The 27731-nt window shown below is 40.1% G+C and overlaps 1 protein-coding gene across 1 annotated transcript in view; it reads right to left on the bottom strand.

Moving 5' to 3' along the window:
• The window catches only part of ADCY1 (adenylate cyclase 1), a 380962-nt gene that overhangs the window by 185901 nt on the left and 167330 nt on the right, over positions 1-27731 (bottom strand). The window lies entirely within an intron of this gene.

Here is a 27731-nt window from a genome sequence, read left to right as displayed (position 1 = left end):
TTTGCTATATTGTTTTAGTTCTATGTATATTATGTATAATCTCACTGTTCTGAATATATGATAATTCCTCTTTTGACTAAAAGTCTCTAAATGTCCCTGAGGTGTTGACAGCTGATTAGAAGAACATGTAAGTGGTTATTTCCAAGAAGATCCTGTGTTGATTAGAAGAAGAATCCCATACATGTTGAGATTTTTGTAGAATGTTAACCTCATACATGTTGGCATTTTGGTACAATGTTAACTTACAAGGTTGTATAGTTTATTTTAATTGTGTGACAAGCTTGAAATGGAATTCTGGGTTTGTTACAAACACCAAACTCTGATACATAGCTGATTCTACTAAGTTAAGACAACCTGTTCAATTGATAAACTACTGTCCAATGATTCCCAACTGGTGGAAACTCCATACAGCACTGGTTGGTGGGAGTGTCTCATGTGGTGCTTATGTTACAAGAGTGTGATGTGGACATAGAGCCCGAGGCTAAGTTTTCATAAATTCCCCATTATCAACAAACACATTTTTATAGAGGAAAAATACATAAATTCACCATCTTCAAGTAGGAGACAAAGAAGTATCAAACTGCGTCAAGTGGACTTACTCCCATCCACTATGGTTGGGTGCTGTTCAAGTTTGTCTTGCTGGCAGATAAATAACAAAAATATGAAGGATTCACCACACAACCAGGACCTTTGAAAGAAAAAAAAAAGACTTAAAAAAATATTGTAAGCATGAAATGCATAAAAGCTGGATCCTGTGCTGTTTACTAAACTAAGACAGAAGTTTTCCACAGTTTGCTTGTGTGGTGAATTCTTCATATTCTTGAGATAAAGAAATAGAGCAATTGAAACACATTGATCTCCATTCCCTGGAGGCACAAGATAATTTTCTTTAAAGCCTTAGTAATAAAATGTGTGCTGACCCCAAATTGGACTAAGTTAAAAGCATATATTTTAGTTTTGTTTCAGTTTGCTAATTTCTTTGCAATAATTTTTATTGAAATAATTATAGTACACAACCAGAGGACATATCAATGTAGCATAAAATTGTCCTCAATCAGCTTTGTACACACTAGTAAAGCAATGGCCATCAGTAATATAAACAGCGTAAATTGAACAGCAATAACAGATGAAGTTTAGATAACGTTAAGTAAGGGGGGGGTAGGGATAAAAAGGGGAGGGGAGGTAAAGGGGAGGATAGGGAAGGGGAGGGGAGGAAAAGGGAGGGGCATAATCAGCCCAGGTCGGTATACCATCAAATAACAACAAGGAGAATAAAAGGCTCTATCCATAATCAAATAACTTCCAAAAAGATAAAGAAAACTGTAAAGGGCTGCCTTCATAGAAGAAAATCCTGGGCCCCGATCAACCATGTAGAGGGATATGAATCCAACATCAACCTCTACGATGTGCAAATACATTAATAGTATGCGTAAGACAGGGCCCTATATTCTTCAGGACATATACCAGGTTTCTAGAAAATGGAAAGGAAATGAAAAGGAAGGAAATAAGAAAAGATTAGGGGACATCGAAAGTGGAGTAGTCCCCTAGGAAGAAAGGACAAGAAAAGAAGGAAAAGAATGTGGGAAATAGTTAAGATCCAACAAGCCCCTAGTGGTCCCCGCTCCTCCAATCCTTTTGGTGTTATTGCGTTGTGCAGATGGCCCTTTCTTGGAAGAGTCCTGATTGTGCCAGACATCTTCCATTTGAGAATTATGGAGGCCACTGTGCTCTGGGAAACCTCCAGTACAGTAGAATTTTTTTATAGCCGTCCTCAGATCTGTGCCTTAGAACAATCCTGTCTTTGAGCTCTGGAGGCAGTACCTTTGACCTCATAGTTTTTGCTCTGATACAGTATGCATTGTCAGCTGCAAGGCCTTTTATAGAGAAGTGTTCAAAAACATGTACAATCAATTTAGTTTGCCACAGATGGCCACCAATCAGGGTGTAGAAACATTTCAGCAATGATCAAGAGAAATGGCAGGCACTTGAGCTAATTTTCAAGTGTTGTTGCAAAGGGCTGAATACTTTTGCCAATGTAATATTTCAGGGTTTTTTCATACATTTGCAAACATTTCTACTTTGTCGTTATGGGGTACTGAGTGTAGATTACTGAGAAAAACAATGAATATAAACCATTGTAGTATCAGGCTGCAACATAACAAAACTGAAAGAGAAGGTAGTCTGAATACTGTATGAATGTACTGTATATTAGAGTCCTGACAGTCCCCACAGAGCTTTTGCATAAAAAGCAAAAATGAAGGAAAAGTTCTCATTAACCACAATCCACAAATGTTGTTTTATCACTTCCTAGTAATATTTCTATTCAATAATAATAATTAAAGAGACTTTCCATGAAAAAGATACTCTAACAAAAAAATCAAGTTTAGGGTCTTTAGGGATGCCCAGGATTTTCTCAACAGTTAGTGGTAGGGATTTAGTGATATCAGTTTGAGTGATTGTGCTGGTAAAGAAAAATAGTATAATTTAGCACAGTGGCTAAATGGTTAACATTTCCACCTGGCAGTACTAGGGTTGTTGATTCGAATCCCAACCACATCACCACATGCCTGGAGTTTGCATGTTCTTCCTGTGCCTGTGTGGGTTTCCTCTGGTTACTCCGGTTTCCTCGCACACTCCAAAGACATGCTGGTAGGTTAATTGGCTCCTGTCTAAATTGGCCCAAGTATGTGTATGTCAAGGTCCTACCTTTTCCTAGAGGTTATGCTGCTCCATGTGCTGGCATCCATCTTGGATTTCTGCAGAGCATGGTGGGAGTCTTTTATGCCTTCAGGCCTCTGCGGTCCATCCCCCAGAGGGGTGTGGTTGATCACATATAAGCCTGTTGTCTTTACGTGCCCTTTGCATTCGTGTCTTGTATGTTTGTGTTGCAACAAGCTCTGTTTCTACTCTCGTGGCTCTCCTGGAAACTGACTCGGCTTTTGACTAGACTATTCTGTGCGTTATCCCTTTATCTGACCTCCCGTTGCTGAACCCGTCTTGTACCTGTTATTCTTGTCTACCGTTCTGTACTGTCTGTCCCGTTGTTATCGACCTGCCCGACTACGCTATTGTCTTCTGGTTCCTACCAGCTATACGCCATTGGCGGCGGCCATTACCGCAGCTGGGGTGTCTTGGGGGCCGCGACCTGGTCCCTGGCTGTGTCAAGTCCATCCCCACCATCAGGGGCCCTGGTGAAGGGCAGCCTGGGACTTAGACTCCGCGCCCTGAGGGACTCCGGTCTGTGGGTGGTGGTTGTCGTCAGTCGGTGCGTGACCCTTCCATTAGGCCTGCCTGTCCGTTCCACAGCTCCTGCCCTGACAGTGTATGCATGAATGTGAGTTAGGGATCTAAGATTGTAGGGTTAGAGATTGATGTGAATGTACAATATACTGTACTGTATTTATGTAAAGCGCTGCGTAATTTGACAGTGCTATATAAGTACCTGTAATAAATAAACAATAATAAATATTTTGATTTTGGGCCACTGCCACCAGACAAAATCAAGGTAGGAGAAGTTCATGGAAATTAGCCTTTCAGGAACCAAGCAAGAGCGAGAAAATGCTTAGATATTTTATTCACTATTGAGGTATAAATGGATCGTTTGAACATACATGCTGACCAGAGTGAACAATTCATATACAACTTCCCTTCAATTCCATATTACGATGTAGGGCAGTTGAGAAGTAGGTGTAAAATAAATGGTGGAGATGTTTCCAACCTGTCCAGGTATTCTATTACAGAATTTCTCAAGTAATGTTGTATGCCTGCATTTCAAAGTATTCAAAAATTACAAGATCTACTTTCCACATATTTTTTATATGGTCCATAAACAGTACAACTAATCTGTCTTGTTTTTAACCATTTAACATTACAACTATTTTCTGCTATGCTTTAAATCCATAATTTCCAGGTAAAGAAGGAAGGTTAGAGCTGCATTGTCTGTTCAACAATGGGTTAAATAACAGCCTCTATAGTATACTAGCCTCATTGAATTGTGCCATGAAGGATATAGCAGCATAAGAAATATGTATAGTCCAATAGTTTTTTATTGAACATTTTTTCAAATAACAGGTAATACAAATGAACAATGTCCTGTCAAAATATGTAGATTATAACACAACGCAAAGAACAAATGTTTATCAGACATAAAACAGTTAAAAGGAGACTAAGAACTCTGTAGAGTAGTTATTGGATAATCTAGACCAAAGTCCACAACCCTTATCTGCCATATATAGGGGACTGGCACAGTGGTAGGGAAGGGAAGAGGGAGTGAACTGAGAAGGGAACTGGGAGAGGGGAAGGTAGGAAGTATAGTGGAGGGAAAGGGGAACACCACTGATCATGGACCTGAAATTACACACAGAGTAATTGTCATTTAAGGTAGGACAAATGTTGTAGAACATATAGGGATTGAGCATGATCCACCCTGATAGACAAAAGAGAGAATGATGAGAAATAGAAAAAAGAGAACAGAAAAAGAGGAGAGGGTCAATTTGAGGGACATTAAGGCACAGAAATATATTGAATCCACGGGTCCCATCTTTTGTCAAATTTTCTGGTATTATTGTGTAGTATAAAGGTGAGCTTGTCATTAATTATAATCCAGTTCAATTTATTCTTAATATAGTCAAGCGAGATACCCAATTGCTTCCAATGTCTAGCTATAGTAATTCACGCTGCCAACAACATATAGGTGATCAATTTATGGGACTTTTTGGGAACATTAGCAGGGAATTTATGAAGGTGGGCCGTCCAGGGGGATCTGAGAATATTAACCCAATTTTAATTGAGTTAATTCTGCCAAACCATGACAAGGAGTAATCAGCCCAATGGCAAAGATCATCTACAAGTTTTTTAAAAAGGGGATTTATAATAATTAGCTTGATAGAGGCTCCCGACTGAACCAGTCAAGTGGATTCCTAGATAGGGTAAAGTTACTTGCCCAGTGAAAGTTATAAGCAATTCTGAATTCTACAGAAACAGGTAAGGAAATGTTAAGGGCTGTCATTTTTTGGGAGTTTAGAGACAGCCAAGAAAGAGCAGAGAATTGGTGTAACAGACACAGTAAGTTAGGTACAGTGATCAACGGAGAGGTAATATTTATAAGGACATCATCAGCAAATAGGGCACATTTCTGTTCTTGTTGTCCACAATGGATGCCATGGATTTGAGGATGGGAACGGATCGCTATAGCTAAGGGCAAAAAGCAATGGGGAAAGTGGACAACCCTGTCTAGTGCCGTGTTGAATTGGGAACACAAGGGATCTATAACCTCTAATGGAAACTTGAGCCGAGGGAGTATCATATAACAAATGCAATAAAGCAAGAAACATAGGAAAAAATTTGAAGGCTTGTAAGGTAGTACAGTAAATAAATACTCCCAAGTTAAGCTATCAAAGGCCTTATGAAGGTCTAAATAGAGAAGCTTAAGCTCCCTCAAGAGAGGAGCATTCCAGTTAGAGCGGTGAATCTGATCCAATGTTTGACGACCTGAGATGAAATCTGACTGGTCTTTGTGAATATACCGTGCCAAAAAAGAATTAAGGCGTAAAGCCAGCAGTTTTATTACAATTTCCAGGTCACAATTTATTAATGAAATGGGACGATAATTGTGAACATCAGTAGAGTCCTTATTAGGTTTGGGAATCACACTGATAAACGCTTTGTTCTTGTCTGAAGGAACCATACCCTCCTCTCTTAAAGAATTAAAATAAACAGTCATAGAGAAGGTGTTCGGAAAAAAGGTTATTTGGAAGACCGTTGGTGCCTGGGGATATACTGTATGTGATGGTAGCAATTTAATGACTTTGCTAAGCTCCACGTCAGTAATAGTTTGTTCCATAAGATCTCTATAGGCCTCCGTGAGGGATGAAAGATGCAAAGTCTCTTTTTGAATTGAGGAAGACTCAGCTGGCTGGGGTTGACCATATAGGGTAGCATAAAAATCATGACATTCCTGAAGAATCTTCTGAGGACCTTGTGTGATTCGACCCCCTGCAATCCTAAGTTTGGGAAGTGCCGAGTGAATATGCTTAGGGGTAAGTTTAAGTGCCAATAGGGAATCTGTTCTGTCCCGCCACATGAAGAATTTATGATTCATCCAACATAATTGTTTTTCTGCTATTGTGATGAGACAGAGGTTAAGTTCTAAATTAGCTTGCTCTACTTTAAATAACAAGTCAGAGTTTGGAGCAGTCAGAGATCAACTCTTCACAAGATTTTTTTAATTCTGGAGGACAGTTGGATAAAGAGGCCTCTAACACAGGCATTGTGGGCTGTCCAATTAATAGCAGGAGTCATATCTCTGCTTTCTTAATTGCAAAGTAAGACTTCAAGTGTTGCCCTACTTCCAAACAGTAGGACTCATTACTAAGTAGGGACTCATTTAGTCACCGGTGTGGTTTGGCCAGTTTGACTGTCAAATTAGAAAGCATCAGCATCACAGGGTTGTGGTTCAACCAAGGCGTCGATACAATTTTGAGTGGAGTTTAGATAGCATTTCCGAGGAGAGGAAAATATGGTCTATACAAAAATAATGATTATGAGTTCTAGAAAAATGAGAATAATCTCTAGAGGTGGGATTGGCTTCTCTCCACGTTTCAATTAAATTGTTACGATACAAAAGTTGTTTGAAATCTGACTTTGTTTAGGAGGGGATTTAAGTTTGACTGCTTGAGATTTATCGAGTGTATAGTCTACGGCTAGCTTTGAATCCCCCACCAAAATAACATCGCCTTCCAGTTCAGCGGATAAAGACTTAAATAGGGATTGGCAAAAGGCCACTTGATTCGTGTTAGGTTCATAGTAAATAAGAAAAGTGACCAAATTACCCCCTGAGTGGGCCTTAACTACAAGGAATCGCCTTTCCTTGTCCCTTACCACTTTAATTTCACTTTTTTTCAGAGGCATTAGCAAAAAAACAGATTGGAAAATCTCTATGAATATACCTAGGTGTGAAAGAAGGAACAAAATGTGTAACAGCAACAATGAGCAACAATATCAGCTCCCAGGGACTTATAGTGGGAAATTTTTTTTAGATGCTTAGAAGGGGAGCCCAATCCTTAAACATTACGGGAAAGCAATCGGACTGTGGTGCTATGCTGTCTTAAGGTAGGCATGGAAAGTAAGCGATACAATTATAATTAGACAAACTCACCCACTACCATGGGATATCGAGAATCCAAGATCTTAGGAATCCCGGGTTGACCCTCAAATAGAGATAGTAAAAAAATTAAGTAAGTAAAAGAGGCAGAAAAAAAGAAACAAGAGATGCCAAAGCTTAGGAATGGCCAGCATCTAACCAACTAGCAAAAGGGAGTACAGGACATAAGATAAAAAAAAGAGAAAAGTCCTACACAAAAGGTCAAGGGATGGAAGAGTCTCCACCAAGACCAAGCAATGTGGAGAGTCTGTCAATTAGGGAGAGCGCATAGACACTTCCGGGCACCATGGATCCACATGAATCATACAGTTAGGTCCATATATAGTTGGACACAGGCACAATTTTCATACTTTTGGCTCTGTATGCCACCAGATCAAGTTTCAGAGAGTCAGTTTGTGATAAGTGTTTGGGGCAGTATTGTGCTAGGAATTCGGTTATAAGTGTTTGCCGGTCAACAAGGTTTGGTGCAAGATGGGGGTCTGGCCAAAGGTTGTATAGGTCTGTGTAGTACCGCACAAATTGAATGGCTATGTCTTCTGTGGAGGCACTAAGGTGGCCGTCTGCTGTTTTTACATGTCGGATTGTGGCAGAAGGCTCATTTAGACTGTAGGGCTCCCGACAAGAGCTTCCCACTTTTATTTCCCTGTTCATAGAACAGTTTTTTAGTCAGTATACATTTGCATTTACTGATCTGTGCAAGTTTGTCCAAAAATTCAGTTCTAGCCTTAAGTAATTCCTGAATTAGATAAATGATTAATTAAGTGCCTCCCTGTCCCAGGAATCATCACATGGGTAGGAGTGTAGCGACTGGTTACGCAGAGGTATCTGCATAATCTGTCAGTAATATTGTATACATATGAGAAATAATATCAAAGCGAATATACAGTTAGGTCCATATATACAGTTGTGTTCAAAATAATAGCAGTCAGACATCACTAACTGTTTTTGGTAGAAATTATATTTCTACATGGCAAATAATTTACTAGCAGGTGTAGTAGAGTAATAGAAATCCAACAGACCCAACAGTCATGACATGCATGCTGCTGATTCTGCGTAATTGAATCACTAATTGAAAGGGGCGTGTTCAAAATAATAGCAGTGTGGAATTCTATTAGTGAGGTAATTCATTCTTTGAAAAACAGGTGGCAATTATTGCCCTTATTTAAGGAAGGAAGGCAGCAAATGTTGGACATGCTGATTACAGTGCATTTCTCTCTGAAATTCTGAGGAAAATGAGTCGTTCCAGGCATTGTTCAGAAGGACAGCGTACCTTGATTAAAAAGTTGATTGGAGAGGGGAAAACCTATAAAGAAGTGCAGAAAACGATAGGCTGCTCAGCAAAAATGATCGCAAATGCTTTAAAATGGCAACCAAAACCTGAAAGACGTGGAAGAAAGTGAAAAACTACCATTCGAATGGATAGAAGAATAGCCAAAATGGCAAGGACTCAGCCAACAATCAGCTCCAGGAAGATCAAAGAAGGTCTAAAGTTACCTGTGAGTACTGTTACAATTAGAAGACGCCTATGTGAAGCCAAGCTATCTGCAAGAAGCCCCCGCAAAGTCCCACTGTTGGAAAAAAGACATGTGCTGAAGAGGTTACAATTTGCCAAAGAGCACATTGACTGGCCTAAAGAGAAATGGCGCAACATTTTGTGGACTGATGAAAGTAAGATTGTTCTTTTTGGGTCTAGTGGCCGGAGACAGTTTGTCAGACGACCCCCAAACACTGAATTCAAGCCACAGTACACTGTGAAGACAGTGAAGCATGGTGGTGCAAGCATCATGATATGGGGATGTTTCTCATACTATGGTGTTGGGCCTATTTATCGCATACCAGGGATCATGGATCAGTTTGAATACATCAGAATACTTGAAGAGGTCATGCTGCCTTATGCTGAAGAGGAAATGCCCTTGAAATGGGTGTTCCAACAAGACAACGACCCCAAACACACCAGTAAACGTGCAACATCTTGGTTCCAGACCAACAAGATTGACATTATGGAGTGGCCAGCCCAATCTCCGGATCTTAATCCAATAGAAAACTTGTGGGGTGACATCAAAAGTGCAGTTTCTGAGGCAAAACCAAGAAATAGAGAAGAACTGTGGAATGTAGTCCAATCATCCTGGGCTGGAATACCTGATCACAGGGGCCAGAAGTTGGTTGACTCCATGCAACACAGATGTACAGCAGTTCTCAGAAACAGTGCTTATACAACTAAATATTAATTAAGTGATTCAAAGGAAAGCAAAATCTTCAAACATTTCTCAGTTTATATAGTGAATGTTTGAGTTTGTAAAGAAGAATACAAACACTGCTATTTTTTTGAACCGTCTAATATTCACTTTTCTTCAATTTTTTTAGAGGAACAACACAAATTTGATCTATTTTTCTTCATGTTTTGATTTGGAATAGAATGTGTCGTGTTCCCAATGCATTTGTTTGTATGGAAATAAAAGCTATTAGAAGGATTTTGAGCTTTATTCACTTTTTTGAACACACTGCTATTATTTTGAACACAACTGTATGTGGACACAGGCACAATTTTAGTTTTTTTCAAGTATTTACCAAAACATATTCAAGCTATAGTTATATAATTGATATGGGCTTAAAGTGCACACCCTCAGGTTTAATTTGAGGGTATGTACTGTACATCCAAATTGGAGGAAGGGTTTAGAATATACAGCTCTTAAGATTAGCCATCCCCTTTTTTCAAGGGACCAAAAGTAATGGACAATTGAATCAAAAGCTGTTTCTGTCACAAGTTTGCCTGCAGTTTCTTGTTTGTGTTCTTACATCCTTGCTGCAGTCCTGTTCCTGATCCCTTCTCATGTGTTTGCTGTGCTCATCTATGGGCATCATCTGCTGTCCTCTGGGTTTTATTTCCTTCCCTTCCATCACCTCCTGGCCCACCTCCTTGTTTGCCTTTCTATATCAGACATGCTCAGACTAGGCCACTTTGCCTGAGCAACTTCCTAGTTGTCGGAGCTCCTGTATGTTGCTACTGCCTGAATCCTACATTGACTACTTGTGTACCGACCCCGACTAAGTTCTCTGACCTTGCTTGTTTTCCACCTGTCCTCACCTTGGCTAGCCTATTGGATTCCGTTTATCTCCTCCCATTATACTCTGCTTCCACAAGCGGTCTCCTCAACCTCAGCTGGGCGTACCTGGGGGCAGCGACCTGGTCCCAGCTTGCTGCAAGTCCATTCCTACCATCAGGGGCTCTGGGGAAGAAGCAGGATGGGGCTTAGACTCCGCGCCCTGGGGAACCCCAGGTTGAGTATCAACAAGAGCTCACTAACACAGGTACTGACAGTTTCATGGCCAGGTGTGGGCTACTTCATCATTTCATCATCAATTAAGCAGGTAAAAGGTTTGAAGTTGATTCTAAGTCATCATGCGTTCAAAGGAGCTGTCTATGCAAGTGAAACAGGCCATTGTAAGGCTTCAAAAATGAAACAAATCCATCAGAGAGATAGCAGCAACATTAGGATTGATCAAATCAAATCAACAGTTTGGTACATTCTGAGGCAAGAAGAATGCACTGGTGAGCTCCACAACATAAAAAGGCATGGATGTCCATGGAAGACAACAGTGGTGGATGATCACATGAATCCATTCCCAACATCCAGACACGTGAAGGACACTCTCTAGAAGGTGGGTATATCATTGTCAAAGCCTACAATCAAGAGAAGACTTCACAAAAGCAAATACAGAGGGTTCGCCACAAGGTGCAAATCATTCATAAGCCTGAAGAATAGAAGAGCCAGATTAAACTTTGCCAAAAAACACCAGTTCTGGAAAATCATTCCTTGGATAGATGAAACTAAAATTAATCTGTACCAGAATGAGGGGAAGAAAAAAGTGTGGAGAAGGCTTGGAACAGCCTCATGATCCAAAGCACACAACGTTATCTGTAAAAAATGGTGGAGGCAGTTTGGTGACATGGGCATGCATGGCTTCCAGTGAAACTGGGTCATTGGTGTTTATTGATGATGTGACAGAAGACAGAAGCAGTCGGATGAATTCTTCAGTGTTTAGAGATATACTGTCAGCCCAGATTCAGCCAAATGCAGCAAAGTTGATTGGACAGCGCTTCACAGTACAGATGGACAATGATCCAAAACACACTGCAAAAGCAACCCAGGAGCTTTTGAAGGAAAAGTGGAATATTCTGCAATGGCCAAGTCAATCACCTGTTCTCAACCCAATTGAGCATGCATTTTACTTGGTGAAGGCAAAACTACAGTCAAAAAGACCCACAAACAAAGAACAACTGAAGACTGCTGCAGTTAGAGCCTGGCAAAGAATCAGAAAGAGGGAAAGCCAGTCTTTGGTAATGTCCATGGGTTCCACACTTCAGACAGTCATTGCCAATAAAGGAGTCTCAACAAAATATTAAAAATGAACATTTTATTTATGATTATATTCATTTGTCCAATTACATTTGAGCCCCACAAAATGGAGGGACTGTATATAAAAAAGGTTGCAGTTCCTAAAGTTTGTACTTGATTTTTATGTTCAACTCTTTGAATTAAAGCTGAAAGTCTGCACTTAAAATAATTTGGATTGTTTTGTTTTAATTTATTCTGGTGGCATACACAGCCAAAAGTATTAAAATTGTGCCTGTGTTCAAATATATATGGAGCTAACTGTATATTAGGCTTATCATGAAAAGTACTTAACTGAATGAGTCCTCTGGTTATTAAGGATCCTAACAGTCTTGTCTTGGTCTTCGGTGAGCTGGAGAAGTGGTGGGACTGGTGTCCTGATGCACTCTGCGAGTGGACGGGGGAGGCGAGTGTGGCCCGGGTGATCTACAGCGCCTTGGTCGGGAGGGTTGCACGTCCATGCGGTCATCTTGATGAGGTCCTCTTGTGGCTGTGGGTGAGCGAAATTCGCTATACCATTCTGGTACAGGAACCAGGGGAATATCCAGACATTCACAGAAATGAGGTAGATCTGCAGGGACTCTCAGCAGGGCTGTCTAACCCACTGTGGAGGCTGATAGGCAAAAGGGAAACTTCCATCTGTAGTTGATGCCTCAGACCCATAGTACATCTAGCAGGGGATGAAGGTCTTTGTGATGTTGCAGGGTGATGTTGAACAATTCCTGGTAGATCTTGATGTCTGTGTTTTCATCTGAGATTTGGATTCTGTTGCTGCTTTCCTGAGAATGTCTTCCTTAAGGCGAAAGCTTGTAAGGCAACACACTACGTCTCTCGGTGGATCCCTGTCTTTCCTCTTGGGCATAAAAGTGGATCCGCTCCATCTTGATAATGGTGGTTGGTGGTCTATCAAGAAGATCATTAAAGATGGTGGCCACCGCCTGTTGTAGTTGGTTTTGTTCCACCGTTTCAGGGAGACTAGGTGTTGTCTAGGTCTTCCATATGTAGATGTCTTAGCTGGAGAGTATGGGCATCTTGTACCAAGAACAGCTGATGTATCCGTGCTTCATGGCAAGAGGTGACCATCTCCATATCTTGCACTCTCTCTGTAATCCCCTGTATGTCTTGGCGGAGTCCTGCCATAGCCACTGAGAAAGCTGAAGTGAGCATGTCTTTAATGTCAGCAGCTATATTGTGAAGATCGTTCAGGCTTGGGGGTGCTTGAGAGGTGGATTGTGGTAGAGGAGTAACTCCTCTGTCAGGCCCAGTGGTGTGCTGAATCTGTGTGCGGACCATGTGTGTGGAAGGCTGTGAGGGAGAGGAGGAGGATGCCTACATGTTATAAGCCTGGGTTCTCAGGCATCTGGCAGCTGAGTTGAGTGTTGGTCTCCCTCAGGGTGCGCGATCATAATGTGGAGCTGCTGCGGGAAGATTTCCCCATGATCCCGCTCCCCTGGATCTCGGCTGGGGATGAGTGCTTAACTTCTGTAGGCCGGAGCTCCAGGCTTAAGCTGCCATTAAAGTCTTGTAGATATTTCTCAATAATGATGTCAAGATTTTTTTTCCATCCTATTTCTTTGGGATTCCAATAGTACAGATATTACTGTGTTGCAGTTTCCAGTTCATCAGCTTTTTGATACAATTTTGGTACTCAGATGCTAACAGTCTTGAGGGAATAGGGAAGCAGGCATCTTCCAAGGAGGAAAGCCTAATTTTTGTCTCTGTCAGCCTTTCCCTTATTTTTTGCAGGTCATGACAAATGAGGCCTTTCTCAACTTTTACTTTCTCTATTCTCACTGTAAGAGCTGTATTACATGTTTCAAGTGTTGCTTGGACTTGTGAGTTTTCCTGTTCCAGGGTAAGCTTTTGTGGTTTCTCTGCCAACCCCCCATCCCCCCACCCCACACACACACACAGGTTTACTGGCTTCTAAAGCTTTTTGTACACCATGTCTGGTGTGAAGAGGGGTCTGGCTCCTGGATGCTGGTCTCTGCTCATGGCACATGTAGAGTGTGATAACATGGCTGTATGAGCGTCCATTCTGCAGGATACCACAGGATTGTGACGCTCTCATTAGAAGATTAGCTCATCAGCAACCACTTTCCATGTTGGTGGTAGCCATCCCTGACAACCCCCCCCTTTAATTCTATTTTTAAATGGAATGGATAGGCCATTTTTTGTCTGTGTCCCTATTTCATTTTTTCCTTGTTAATTGTCTTGCTATGATGAGGATGTGGGACAGGTCCAGAAAGAGTTTGATTTCTGCATCATTGTGGAGAATACGATCTCTCTCCCTTGCCTTGTGGAGGTTTTTATCCTTCAGGGAAAAGTTGACCAGGCAGCATATCACATCTTGTGGTGGATCTGTGTCCCAGCCTCTGGGACACAGGGCTATGTGAATCCCCTCCATCTCTATGGGGCAATCTGGAGGCCGTTCAAGTAAATGATTAAAAATCGATTGATTCAGGAATCCCTCTGACATGTAGGTTATGTCTGTGGATGGGGTGTCCAAGTGTTCTAGGTGCCTTTGTATTCCTAGAAGATGGGTTAGCTTGTCATCATAGGACTGCTGCAGCTGTCGTATGGCTGCTGCATGACCTGCTCCAAGTCCCCGAGTCTGGATGCAATGGCTTGGATGTCAGAAATTGCATCAGTGTGCTCTTAATATCTGTGGCTATTTGAGATTTCAATACAGTTCTGCGGTGTTCTGGCTCAGCCGCAATCCAGTCTCATGTGGAGTCCGAGAAATGGACATACTGCTGCTGATCTTCCCCATTTTGGAACCAAGGCAAAACTCACAAGACAGCAAGTTATAGACTTTGGTGTGCAGGACCTCTGGAAATAACTAACAAAATATATACCTAGTCATGAAAATATTTATTCTATCCTCTCCCAAATGTTAGGTCTAATGTCATACCCTCCAAAGTCCTCTTGTGTATATACTACCAGATGTTATACCCTCTGTATTCCTCTCTGGCACATTTGCCCACTGTCATACCTTCCACACTATTCACCTGCACATACTGCCCTCATTAATATCTTTGCCAATGCTGTTCGTCACATACTGATTGTGATGTCATACACTCTGCACTCCTTTTCAGCACATACTGTCTGCTTTCATACCCTGCACACTTTTCTACATATACTGCCCATCATTATACTCACCACTACTTCTTTGCTGCATGTACTGCCCACTAGCATACCTACTGCAATCCTTTCCCACTGCCATACCTTCACACTACTCTCCTGAACATATTGACCCTGTCATACTTTCTGACCCTCCTCACTCTTCTCCTGCATATACACTTGCACTTCTCTCCTGTACATACTGTTTGCTAAAACACTTCTTGCAAATTGTTTGTGTTACTCCAATAAGCACACATTTGTTAGTATATTCAGTGTTGTGAAAAAGTATTTGCCCCTTCCTGATTTTTTTCTTTGCATATTTGTCACACCTAAATGATTCAGAATATTAAACACATTTTAATATTACACAAAGAGTTCCTAACTAAATACAAAATGCAGTTTTTAAATGATTTCATTTATTAAGTGAAGAAAAAGCTGTCCAAACCTGGCCTGGCCCTATGTGAAAAAGTAATTGACCCTAAAACTAATAATTGGTTGTGCCACCCTTGGCAGCAGGAATGCAATCAAGCATTTGCGATAACTGGCAATGAGTCTTTCACATCGCTGTGGAGGAATAATGGCCCACTCTTCTTTGCAGAATTGCTTTAATTGTAATTAATTGTAATTTAATTGTAATGGATTAATCTTGGTAGGTTGGCCATTCCTGGGAAGGTTCAACACTGTTCTAAGTTTTTTCCATTCATGGATAATGGCTTTCACTGTGGTTCTCTGGAGTCCCAAAGCCTTAGAAATGGCTTTGTAACCCTTTCCCGACTGACATCTGTCAATTACTTATTTTCTTATCTGTTTTTGAGCGTCTTAAGATTGCGGCATGATGTGTTGGTTTTTGATGTCATTTAGCTTGCTTCACTTTGTTAGACAGCTTCTATTTAAGTGATTCCTTGATTCAACAAGTCTAGCAGTAATCAGACCTAAGTGTGGCAAGTGAAATTTAACTCAGCTTTACAAAAAATTTCGTTAATCACAGTTCATTCATGATTTAGCAAGGGGAAGCAATTACTTTTTCACATAGGGCCAGGCAGGTTTGGACAGCTTTTTCCCTTAATAAATTAAATCATAATTTAACCCATTCAATACCGGCAATTTTACCCCTTCCTGCCCAGGCCATTTTTCAGGTTTCAGGATCTCACACTTTGAATGACAATTGCGCAGTCATACAACATTGTACCCAAACTAACATTTTATCATTTTCTTCACACAACTAGAGCTTTCTTTTGGTGGTATTTAATCATCGCTGCGTTTTTTTTTTTTTGCTAAATTAACAAAAAATTCTGAAAATTTTGAAAAAAAAACACGTTTTTCTTTCTTTCTGTTATAAAAGTTTGCAAATAAATAATTGTTCTTCATAAATTTAGGCCGAGATGTATTCTGCTACATGTCTTTGGTGAAAATAACCCAAATTAGGATGTATTATTTAGTTTGTAGGAAAGTTATAGAGTTCACAAAGTATGGTATAGATCTGAATATTGATCAAATACTGACAGCCAATCTAATTTCTTGAGGTCCAAGAATGTCAGTACAGATATCCCCCAAATGACCACTTTTTGCAAAGTAGACAGTCCGGCGTACTTCATAAGAGGCATGGCGAGTTTTTTGAAGTTGTATTTTTTTTGTCATAATTTTTCGGAAAATGAAAAAATAAAAAAAATTACTTTCACTATTTTTTTTTTACACACTGTCACCAGTGCAGTACAGCGTCATCATATAACTGGCATGGCGGTGATCAGGGACACTGACTGGTGACAGCATGAAAAAAAAATATATATATATATATATTTTTTTTTAGTAAATTTTAAGATTTTTTTTTTCATATTTCAATGTAGTACAATGTTACCATAGTTTTTTTTTTTTTATTTACACAATTTGCTTATAGCAAAGAATTACTTTGCTATAAGCAAGCATTTACCTGAATGACATCGATTCATTTAGGGGTTTTTTTTTTGTGCTCAGCTGTGATTTGGCCACAGCTAATCACATGACATGTGCATGTGATTAGCTGTGACCATTCACAGCTAGACACTAGTATACAATGGATGGCATGAATGAAGCCATCCATTGTATACAACTGTCATGTGGCCTGCTGTGATTGGTCACAGCAGGTCACATGGTACCTGCAACAGGGGCCGGTACTCAGATCTTGTCCGAGGTACATGGCCGGTGACAGATCGCGCCGCTGCATGGCTCTGCAAGCGCGCAAACTGCGCATGTGCGGGAGGACGCCATATGGCGGCCTCCCGGAAAGGTAATACTTTTTTGCGGACGCCATTCGGCCATAGGCCGGGCGTCAAATGGTTAAAAACTGCATTTTGTATTTACTTGGGTTATCTTTGTGTAATATTAAAATTTGTTTGCTGATCTGAATCATTTAAGTGTGACAAATATGCATAAAAATTTAAAATCAGGAAGAAGACAAATACTTTTTCACAGCACTGTATACTAAAAGTAACAGCTGTAATATATATATATACACTCTTCTATATTAAATATAACTTCTACCATCATAATACCATATCATATCTATTGATTCTGGGTAAGCACTGTTCCAATAAGAAAAAGTATATGCTGACTTGCTGACCTCGTTTCACCTGGCTAGCTGCTGGTGCTGCTATCTGTGTGCTGGTGCTTCAAGAATATTTTTTAACATACGTATCAGTAAACGTTAACAATTCAGAATTGCAAATGAAGGCATACAGTGCAACAGGACATAAAATAAAAATATTACAAGCAATGCAACTTCTAGTGCCAATCATAATCTGTAACAAACTGTTCATGAGTCAAGTAAGAAGGCTGGGGTTGCACAGCGATCCATCTGTTCACCATCTGCTACAATAAAAGAGCTGATGTTAATTATTTAGTTATACCATAAAAGTAATTGAATATCTACCCTCAGGTTAAGTGCCAAGTAAACCAGATGTAGACACATTACATGATGATTAGCAATTTGAGGTAAGTATGGCACATATTATGCCTCCTACATGTCTTCTGGAGATGTATATGTATAAATAGTATCCTGTATTTCAAAGTTGGCATGCTCTGGTAAAGATTTTGACACAAATATTCAAAATAATTAAGTTTTCTCCTTCTGAACTTCATATATTCCAACCTTATATATAAATAGCAGCATTAGCTGCAAAGCTCTTTTAAACATTTATGTATTTTATTTCTATAGCTTATCAAAGCTATTGTGAATGAGTGTGAAGCAAATTAGCAAGTAATACTATATACACCCTTTGTCCCATGTACTAAAATACATTATATTTGGGCAGGTTTAAATGTTTTGTGCGATGTATGATTTTCTTAAACAGAATCAAAGCCTTCATAGGTGTGATAACCTTTAAGCCTATACTAAAAATATAGTCAAGATGGTTAAAGGAATAGCCAGGTGGTCTATTTAATAAAAAAAGAACAAAATGAGGAGGGACAGTTTAAAATCACAGAAAAAAAAAAACCTTAGAGAAACTACAGTAATAATTACAACTAGAAAAGCTACAATTTCTGGGGGAAATTGTGTGCAGCATTCTTGCCTCCATCAGTACTCTACAACTCACGCTCTAGCTTTTGTCACTCTACTGCCTGCTCACACACCTGGGTTCCTATGGCAACTCACTCTACAGCAAGGGCAGAGAAGAGCGGTTAAAAACAAACTGCTCCAACTTGCTCACTTCACTGGCGGTTGCCATCTTCAAACGGTTGTAGTTTAAAAATTATAAATCCTACACCGAAGAGCTTTATATTGTGAGAATCACAAGACCCAGACCTACATTTTGATGCATAGAATGTCTCTGAAATATTAAAAATGAAGGCACAGTCGCAGTTTATAAATTGCCCTTCAAATTTGAGGTGGCTAGAGTGGAGTTTCAATTAATGTCAATGGGCGGCGTGAGTTGCAAACAAATGGTCATATTGTGAAAACTATCAGGACTATGGCTTAGCCGTGGACATTTTTAGTGGCAGCAGGGATAGCTGAACGTTTTGATATAATATTTGTGTAGGTGGGCTTGAAAATGAGGGAGTGATGGCAGTTTAGAAATCATGTCCTGATTTTTCAGCTCACACTCTAGCTTTTGTCAGCTCCCACTCTAGTTTTGAACATTCCGCCATTCATTCCTATGGGACCAATTTCACCACCAAAACGCCGATATTTCGTGAACCATTCGGCGAAACGTTCCACAAAGTAATAGCACACCAATCGGGAACAATCCGCACGTCTCGGTATATTACTGTCTATGTAGTGTAAAAACTGTGGGAGGAGTTAGGGTGGTAAATGTGGCTATAATAATGAGAATATATATGTGAGATAACAGTAAGTGGTCGCCATGCAAGAACACTTAACTAAGACAGAACATTGTATTTTTTTGTTTTCTTTTTAGCAGTACTTTTAGTTTCCTACACTTTTTTTCCTGTTTAGAAAAGTCAGTCCTCAACACTGCTTGCCCATGTAGTAGAGTGAATCCCATACACTGTTTCCCCCGTAGTACAGTAATTCCACCAAGCTTTCCCTGTAAAGCAGTCCCTGCATCTGTCCCTCTAACACAGTGGTTCTCAACCTTCCTAATGCCATGACCCTTTAATACAGTTCCTCATGTTGTGGTGACCCCCAACCATAAAATTATTTACCCAGTAATTATAATTCATGAGTGTCGTTTTACCTCCAATACTGCTGCTTTCAACACAGTAGCTGCTTTTAACAGAGTAGCTGTTTTCAACACAGCAGCTGCTTTCTACACAGTAGCTGCTCTTTACACATCGGAAATATGTGTTTACTGATGGTCTTAGGGGACCCCTGTGAAAGGGTCATTCGACCCCCAAAGGGGTCGCGACCCACAGGTTGAGAACCACTGCTCTAACATCTAACAGAAAGCAAGCTTTTTTGTCTATAACTATCCCTAAAAGCACTTGCCTTTATAGGGAACAATCAAGCTTTCCAGCATCAAGTGTACATAGGCAGCATTTGCAGTATTAAACAATTACCAAGGAAATGGATCTCTTGTCCAGTTTCACTAATTAATAGCTTGTACTTACAAGGCTTCCTTCACACAGTCTCTCTAATGGATAGCTCAGTTAGGCCTAAGCTTTTCAAACCCAGTACTGCACACTTTCAGTTGGCTTGCCCTGAAGTTTTAACACACATATGAGAGTAATCTCGGGAGTAAAATGCTATTCTATTTGCAATCCAATGCTTCTATTGCACATAAAATCTAAGCATGCATCCTGCGAAATTACCGAATTCAGAAAAAAAACCAATGTCAAAACCAAGAGCATTATGTGCCATTTCCAAGGCATTACACACAACAAAAAGAGTGTTAAGTTTTATGAACTTAACTTGTGGAGTATTCCTTAGAGATATGACGGTAGAAACCACTGTAACTACAAAAAAAAGTTGATATATTCATTCTTATATTCAGAGAATCAAATCGTTTCCTGAATTTATATTCCAAGATCGCTTTCTTTTTATGTAAAGAAAGTGTTGCGCTAAGGCTGAACAACTAAACTAAACAAACTCAATAAAAATACACAATAAAGTGCACTAAATATATAAGTAATGACAGTCCTTGAAGAACCCTAGGTACTTAAAAACCTCAGATGAAAAGGATAACAAAACAGTCTTGGTGAATAAAAAAAGGCTCTTAACCTCCCTGGCGGTATGATTATTTCCGATTTTTGGTGCTGAAAGCGGTAATATTTTTTTGCATGGAAATATGTAGTTTTTTATTGTAGGCTGTAATTTTTAGGAATAACTCACTGAAATCTGTCCGAACAAGAGTCTAGAAAACATCCCGGGTATGATAAAACTTGAAACACAAAATCATAAATTATAATGTAATAAATAATCATAAAAAATAATAATATAATAATATATTTAATTCAATAATATAATCAAACCAAAAACACTGAAATTTGAAATACAGAGGCAAATGCGCACATCGCTGAGCAAAGTTGCAAAATCATTTTCAGTTTCTGATTACGTATTTCCCCACAAATCATTATCACTCAATTCTGCAAGTGGTTCTGATTTACTATCGCTGTTCTCTAGCTGATCTACAACCGCTTTTGACATAAAGGGACGCTTTTTGGACGCCATGGACTTTTCTAAGTTTCCAGGCAGAAAGAACAGTCAAAATGTAGGCAGGGCGCAAAGCAGTAGGGACAAAATATATGTGAAATGCATTGAAACAGCAATGTTTTACTATATATAATAATAATAATTTTTTTAAAAATTACATTTTTTAAAAATTTCAAATTTGCCCACGACATCACAGGGACCGGAACACGGAAGCCGGATGCCGGCATCGGCCGGAGGAGATGGCCGGGGACGTTGCAGGGGACACATCGCGGGAGCGAAGGACAAGGTAAGTGCTGCAGGGACTCCCTGAGCAACGCCGTATGGTAAGCCCGAGTGTAGCTCGGGGTTACCGCTCTTGGTACTGAAATTTTACCCCGAGCTACACTTGGGAATACCACCAAGGAGGTTAAATGTGCAAAAAGATGAAAATTCTTCTTCATTCCAATCAAAAATCACCAACATGAGTAGCCACCACCATATAGAGCAAATTGAAGGCTTACCAGATCCCCAAACCTCTTAATTACAAGAGGTCGGGATAAGCTTGATATGAGTATAGCTCCGTCAGACAGATGTTTTATAATGGGACCCACTGCTCCGCTCTGGTGTACTCAACCATTCTGGAATTAATATCAATGTTGGCTCATAAAAGATCATAATAAAGAGGTGCCTTTCATAATGCATTAACTCCAATTACTTTGTTAGGACAAAACAAAATTGCACTTACAACAGAGCTGAAGTACAGTCATCAATCGTTATACATAGGTGCACCAAGCTGGCGGACAACGCGATGACGTCAGAAGGGAGGCTCCCTTGCAAAGTGAACAACCTATATGCCTTTGGCGAATCAACACTGTTTAGAAGTAACATAGAAAGATACAAAGTAACTTTGTTACTTTTGTTTCTACTCTGTTTCAATCATCAGCACATCAAAGGGCTGAGCTTCAAATTACAGGTGATGTCAGTTAAGGAAACCTGACAAGTAAAAAAAAAAGTTTTTAGGTTTTTTTTATTAAATTTGTCCCGATTTAACTCCTTATTAACTTTAGTTTACCCTAATGAGCCCTAATTACTTCCCCCCTTCTCCTTCAAATAATTTTTACCTACTGATTGTTTATTTCTATTTAACCATTCAACATGTTAAAAGTACATAATCTATCTTGCATGTCAAATCCAAAACCACAGCCGCTTCCGCAAGCTCACAGTGCTGGAGGAAATGTATACGCGGTCCACCACCAAGCTGATATCACTTTCCTTGGCCTTTTTCCACGTGATCAGTTGTGCCCAATGACACAGTAGTTCACAATGTAAACACAGTTGTCAGTTATCAGCAGCACTTTCCTCAAGCTGTCACAGCGTGAGGAAAGTACTGAAATAACCAGCAAATGACACAGAGGACATCTCCACCGATCATCAGGGCACTGATGATCAGTGCCCATCAGTGCTGCCCACCAGTGCCCAGCAGTGCTGCCCAGCAGTGCCACCCACCAGTGCCACCCATCAGTGCTGACCAGCAGTGCTGTCAGTCAGTGCTGCCAGTCAGTGCCACCCATCAGTGTCGCCCATCAGTGTCACCTATCAGTACCCATCAGTGTCACCTATCAGTACCCATCATTGCTGCATATCAGTGCAGCATCATCAGTCTCCTCATCAATGCCCACCAATACCTCATCAGTGCATAATCTATCAGTGCCCATCAGTGTCACCTATCAATGCCCATCATTGCTGCATATCAGTGCAGCATCATCAGTGCCTCCTAATCAATGCCCACCAATACCTCATCAGTGCAGCCTATCAGTGCCCATCAGTGCTGCCTATCCGTGCCACCTCATCAGTGCATATCAGTGCTGCCTATCAGTGCAGCCTCATCAATGCACATCAGTGAAGGAGAAAAATTAAGTGTTTGCAAAGCTTTATAAAAGAAACAAAGAAAAACTTTTTTTTTCAAACTTTTTGCTCTTTTTTGTTTATAGCGCAAAAAAAATAAAACACCCAGCAGTGATTAAATACCACCAAAAGAAAGCTCTATGTGTGTGAAAAGAATTATAAATATTTCATATGGGTACAGTGTTGCAAGGCCATGCAATTGTCATTTAAAGTGTGACAGCACTGAAATCTGAAATTGGCCTTGGCAGGAAGGGGGTAAAAGTGCCCGGTAGGCAAGTGATTAAACTTACTATAACTTAAATATTTTAATTTAACTTGAAAATATGTAAAAACATGCAAATAAATCAGATAATAATATACCAAAAGGTACAATGTCAATATAGTCCCAAAATAATGTGAATGCATCACATTACTTTGGGACTCATTATTTAGGACAATAAATGTACTGTGGACGGGTGGCCCATGCAGGCAAAGCACTGGTACATCGCTGCCTGCTTCCGGGTTTAGGGTCCCCCTACCAACACCCGCCTTGATTGTACACAGTGGAAGTTTTTAAGGGAGTCCCGGCCAATGATCCATGGCCAGGACCTGCTGAACGGCTGTGTCCAATCACAGCCCAATACCCTGTTTTAACAACTAATAAGAAACAAAGAGATCTGTTAGTAAAAGCAGCACATAATACACACATTACACAATGTTAGGCATACATTTAACCCCTTGATTGCCCTAAATGTTAACCCCTTCCCAGCCAGTGTCATTAGTATAGTGACAGTGATAGTATTAGTGTCACTGGTGATGTCAGTGGCAGTTAGTTAGTCCCCCCCCCAGCATCAGTTAGTGTCAAATTGCCAGCCACAATATCGCAATCCCATTAAAAGTCACTGTTCATCACCATTAGTAGTATAAAAAAATTATATACAGTTGTGTTCAAAATAATAGCAGTGTGTTGAAAAAAGTGAATAAAGCTGAAAATCCTTCTAATAGCTTTTATTTCCATCCACACAAATGCATTGGGAACACGACACATTCTATTCCAAATCAAAACATGAAGAAAAATATATCACATTTGTGTTGTTCCTCTAAAAAAATTGAAGAAAAGTGAATATTAGACTGTTCAAAAAAATCGCAGTGTTTGTATTCTTCTTTACAAACTCAAACATTCATTATATAAACTGAAAAATGTTTGAAGATTTTGCTTTCCTTTGAATGACTTCATGAATATTTGGTTGTAGTCGCACTGTTTCTGAGAACTGCTGTACATCTGTGTTGCATGGAGTCACCCAACTTCTGGCCCCTGTGATCAGGTATTCCAGCCCAGGATGATTGGACTACATTCCACAGTTCTTCTCTATTTCTTGGTTTTGCCTCAGAAACTGCATTTTTGATGTCACCCCACAAGTTTTCTATTGGATTAAGATCCGGGGATTGGGCTGGCCCCTCCATAATGTCAATCTTGTTGGTCTGGAACCAAGATGGTGCACGTTTACTGGTGTGTTTGGGGTCATTGTCTTGTTGGAACACCCATTTCAAGGGCATTTCCTCTTCAGCATAAGGCAGCAAGACCTCTTCAAGTATTCTGATGTATTCAAACTGATCCATGATCCCTGGTATGCGATAAATAGGCCCAACACCGTAGTATGAGAAACATCCCCATATCATGATGCTTGGACCACCATGCTTCACTGTCTTCACAGTGTACTGTGGCTTGAATTCAGTGTTTGGGGGTCGTCTGACAAACTGTCTCCGGCCACTAGACCCAAAAAGAACAATCTTACTTTCATCAGTCCACAAAATGTTGCGCCATTTCTCTTTAGGCCAGTCAATGTGCTCTTTGGCAAATTGTAACCTCTTCAGCACATGTCTTTTTTCCAACAGTGGGACTTTGCGGGGGCTTCTTGCAGATAGCTTGGCTTCACATAGGCGTCTTCTAATTGTAACAGTACTCACAGGGAACTTTACACCTTCTTTGATCTTCCTGGAGCTGATTGTTGGCTGAGTCCTTGTCATTTTGGCTATTCTTCTATCCATTCGAATGGTAGTTTTTTGCTTTCTTCCACGTCTTTCAGGTTTTGGTTGCCATTTTAAAGCATTTGTGATCATTTTAGCTGAGCAGCCTAACATTTTCTGCACTTCTTTATATGTTTTCCCCTCTCCAATCAACTTTTTAATCAAGGTACGCTGTTCTTCTGAACAATGTCTGGAACGACCCAGTTTCCTCAGAATTTCAGAGAGAAATGCACTGTAACCAGCAGGTACAACATTTGCTGCCTTCCTTCCTTAAATAAGGGCAATAATTGCCACCTGTTTTTCAAAGAATGAATGACCTCACTAATAGAACTCCACACTGCTATTATTTTGAACGTGCCCCTTTCAATTAGTGATTCAATTAGACAGAATCAGCAGCATGCATGTCATGACTGTTGGGTCTGTTGGATTTCTATTACTCTACTACACCTGCTAGGAAATTATTTGCCATGTAGAAATATCATTTCTACCAAAAACAGTGATTGATCCGGTTAGTGATGTCTGACTGCTATCATTTTGAACACAACTGTATATGTACTATAGTTTGTAGGCGCTATAACTTTCATGCAAACCAGTCAATATACACCTATTGGGATTTTTTTTTTTTTACCAAAGACATGTAGCAGCATACATTTTGGCCAAAATGTATGAAGGAATTTCATTTTTTCATTTTTTTTATTGGGTATGTTTCATCACAGAAATAAAAAGTATTTTTTTTCCACCTTCCTTGTCTTTTTTTTTTTATATTGCAAAAAATAAAAAACCCAGTGATTATCTAATCTCACCAAACAAAAGCTCTATTTGTGTGAAAAAATGATATAAAATTAATTTGGGTACAGTGTTGCATGATGGTCATGAAGGGGGTAAAACCTTCTGGAGCTGAAGTGGATATTATTATTTGATTTCTTTGCACATGTGTTTACCTATATGTTTTTTGAGTGAAATGAACAGGGCCGCCATAAGGTGGGGAAAGCCAATACACGCATAGGGGGCCTTGGTGTCAGGTGGGGCCCGGGTGTCCTGAGGAAACCAGCCACAGGGCAGGGCCAGGAGGAACGTGGCTGCCTTGTCTTTCTCCACACATTCATTCACAACAGAATAGTCAGCAGCTGCTGCTGCTCTTTGTCACTTTGCTCACATCAGGGTTTTTATTGCCACCTCTGGCTACTTCCTGCCTGTGCACCCCTTGTGTGTGCTGCCAGTATTGGACCTCCATTACAACTAAGGGCAAAGAGTAGTACAAGTGAGGGAAGGGGGCTGTCTGTGTACAGGGGGGTGGAGCTTTGTGTGTGTTTACAGGTGTGTGTGTGAAGGGGGCTGACATATATAAGGTGTGGGAGAACTGAGTGTTTATATGTGTGTGTGGGGGGTGCTCAGTGTGTGGAGGGGGGTGCTGAGTGTGTACCGGTGTGGGGGGGAGCCTAGCGAGTACAGGTGTGAGGGGGGCTGAGTGCATACAGGTGTGTGAAGGATGAATGTGTGGGAAGGCTGCCTGCAGGACTGCTCAGTGCTCACTGTGGACTGGTCTAGAGACAAGTTATTAGACATCACAATGGTAAATTGAGTTACAATATTGCTGGATGTGGGCCTGTGCTGTTACTGTCTCTTTGTTTGATTGGGCTGTCTTTTTGCTGAATTGGGTTGTCTCTTTGCTATATGGGGAGTCTCTTTGCTATATGGGAATGTCTCTTTGCTGGATTGGGCTGTCTCTTTGCTATATGGGGATGTCTCTTTTTTTAATATATAGGGGTGTCTTTTTACTGGATGGGGATGTCTCTTTGCTGGATTAGGATGTCTCTTTGCTGAATATATGGGGATGTCTCTGCTGTATTGGACCATCTCTTTGCTGGATTGGTATGTCTCCTTGCTGAATATATGGGGCTGCCTCTTTACTGAATATATGGGGATGTCTCTGTGCTGGATCTGGAGGTCTTTTTGCTGAATATATTAGATTTTTTTTTACTTTGGAGTTTTTTCTTTTCTTAGATCTGCTAAGGCAAGATAAATGGGGGGGGGGGGGGGGCGGCATTAAAATGGTAGTACATTTAGTGTTAGTGTAGGGTCCTGCTCAAAACAGTCTACCTTGTTTTGGTGGAAAGCTTCATATTTTTTGGACAAAATACAAATCCTTACTGTTTTGAAAGCACTGATGGCTTAAAATTACAATTGTAAGTGTTAAAATGAAAGTGGGTGCACTTAGGGCATTTGGGTTATATTAAGTTTAAAGTGACAGCACAATACATTCTTTATCTGTTTTTGAATATATTTTGTGTTTAAATATGTCTATTTATCTCTATTAGGTATTTTGGCACTTTTAAGTGTTTAACATTTATAAATCAGCTCAGTAGATTGTTTTCAAAAGAGCCAGAGGCATTCCTAAATGAACAAAGCATAACTGGATGTTAACAGTTACAGTATAGGTAATAACACCAAGGATTTTTGATTCAGAGAATATCCAATTGCCTCATGATGGATCAGGAAGGATTTTAATTTTTTTCCCTGGTGGAGCAAATTGGATCATGCTTTATAGGGGTTTTTGTTGTCTTCCTCTGGATCAACTGTGAGTATAGGATTCTGTACAGTATATGGAGGTTTGCTATTTATTTATTTTCTGTTTATTTTTTCCTATTGGTTGAACTAGATGGATCGGTGTAACCATGCATACAGTATTACAGTGCTTTGAAAAATAATCATACCCCTTGAAATTTTCCACATTTTGTCATGTTACAACCAAAAATGTAAATGTATTGTATTGGGATTTTATGTGATAAAGCAACACAAAGTGGCACATTATTGTGAAGTGGAAGGAAAATGATAAATGGTTTTCAACATTTTTTACAAATAAATATCTGTAAGAAATGCTAGCATTTTTAAAAAATTCACATATACTTTCTTTAGTAACTTAATTATCACAAATATAGCATGCAACATTCAGGCTGGTGCAAACCACCATGGCCAGCAAACATGGGAAAATTTACCAAGCTAGAAATCAGTAATCAATATAATCTTCTGGTCCTGTCAACAGTAGGTCACCTGCCAGTATGAGACCTTAGAAGAG

The sequence above is a fragment of the Staurois parvus genome, unplaced genomic scaffold, assembly GCF_062004578.1.
Source record: "Staurois parvus isolate SC_StPar_1 unplaced genomic scaffold, SC_StPar_1.0 ptg000077l, whole genome shotgun sequence".
Taxonomy (NCBI): Eukaryota; Metazoa; Chordata; class Amphibia; order Anura; family Ranidae; genus Staurois; species Staurois parvus.
Note: the sequence above shows the minus strand (reverse complement) of the source record. Positions and strands in the feature narration are given on the sequence as shown.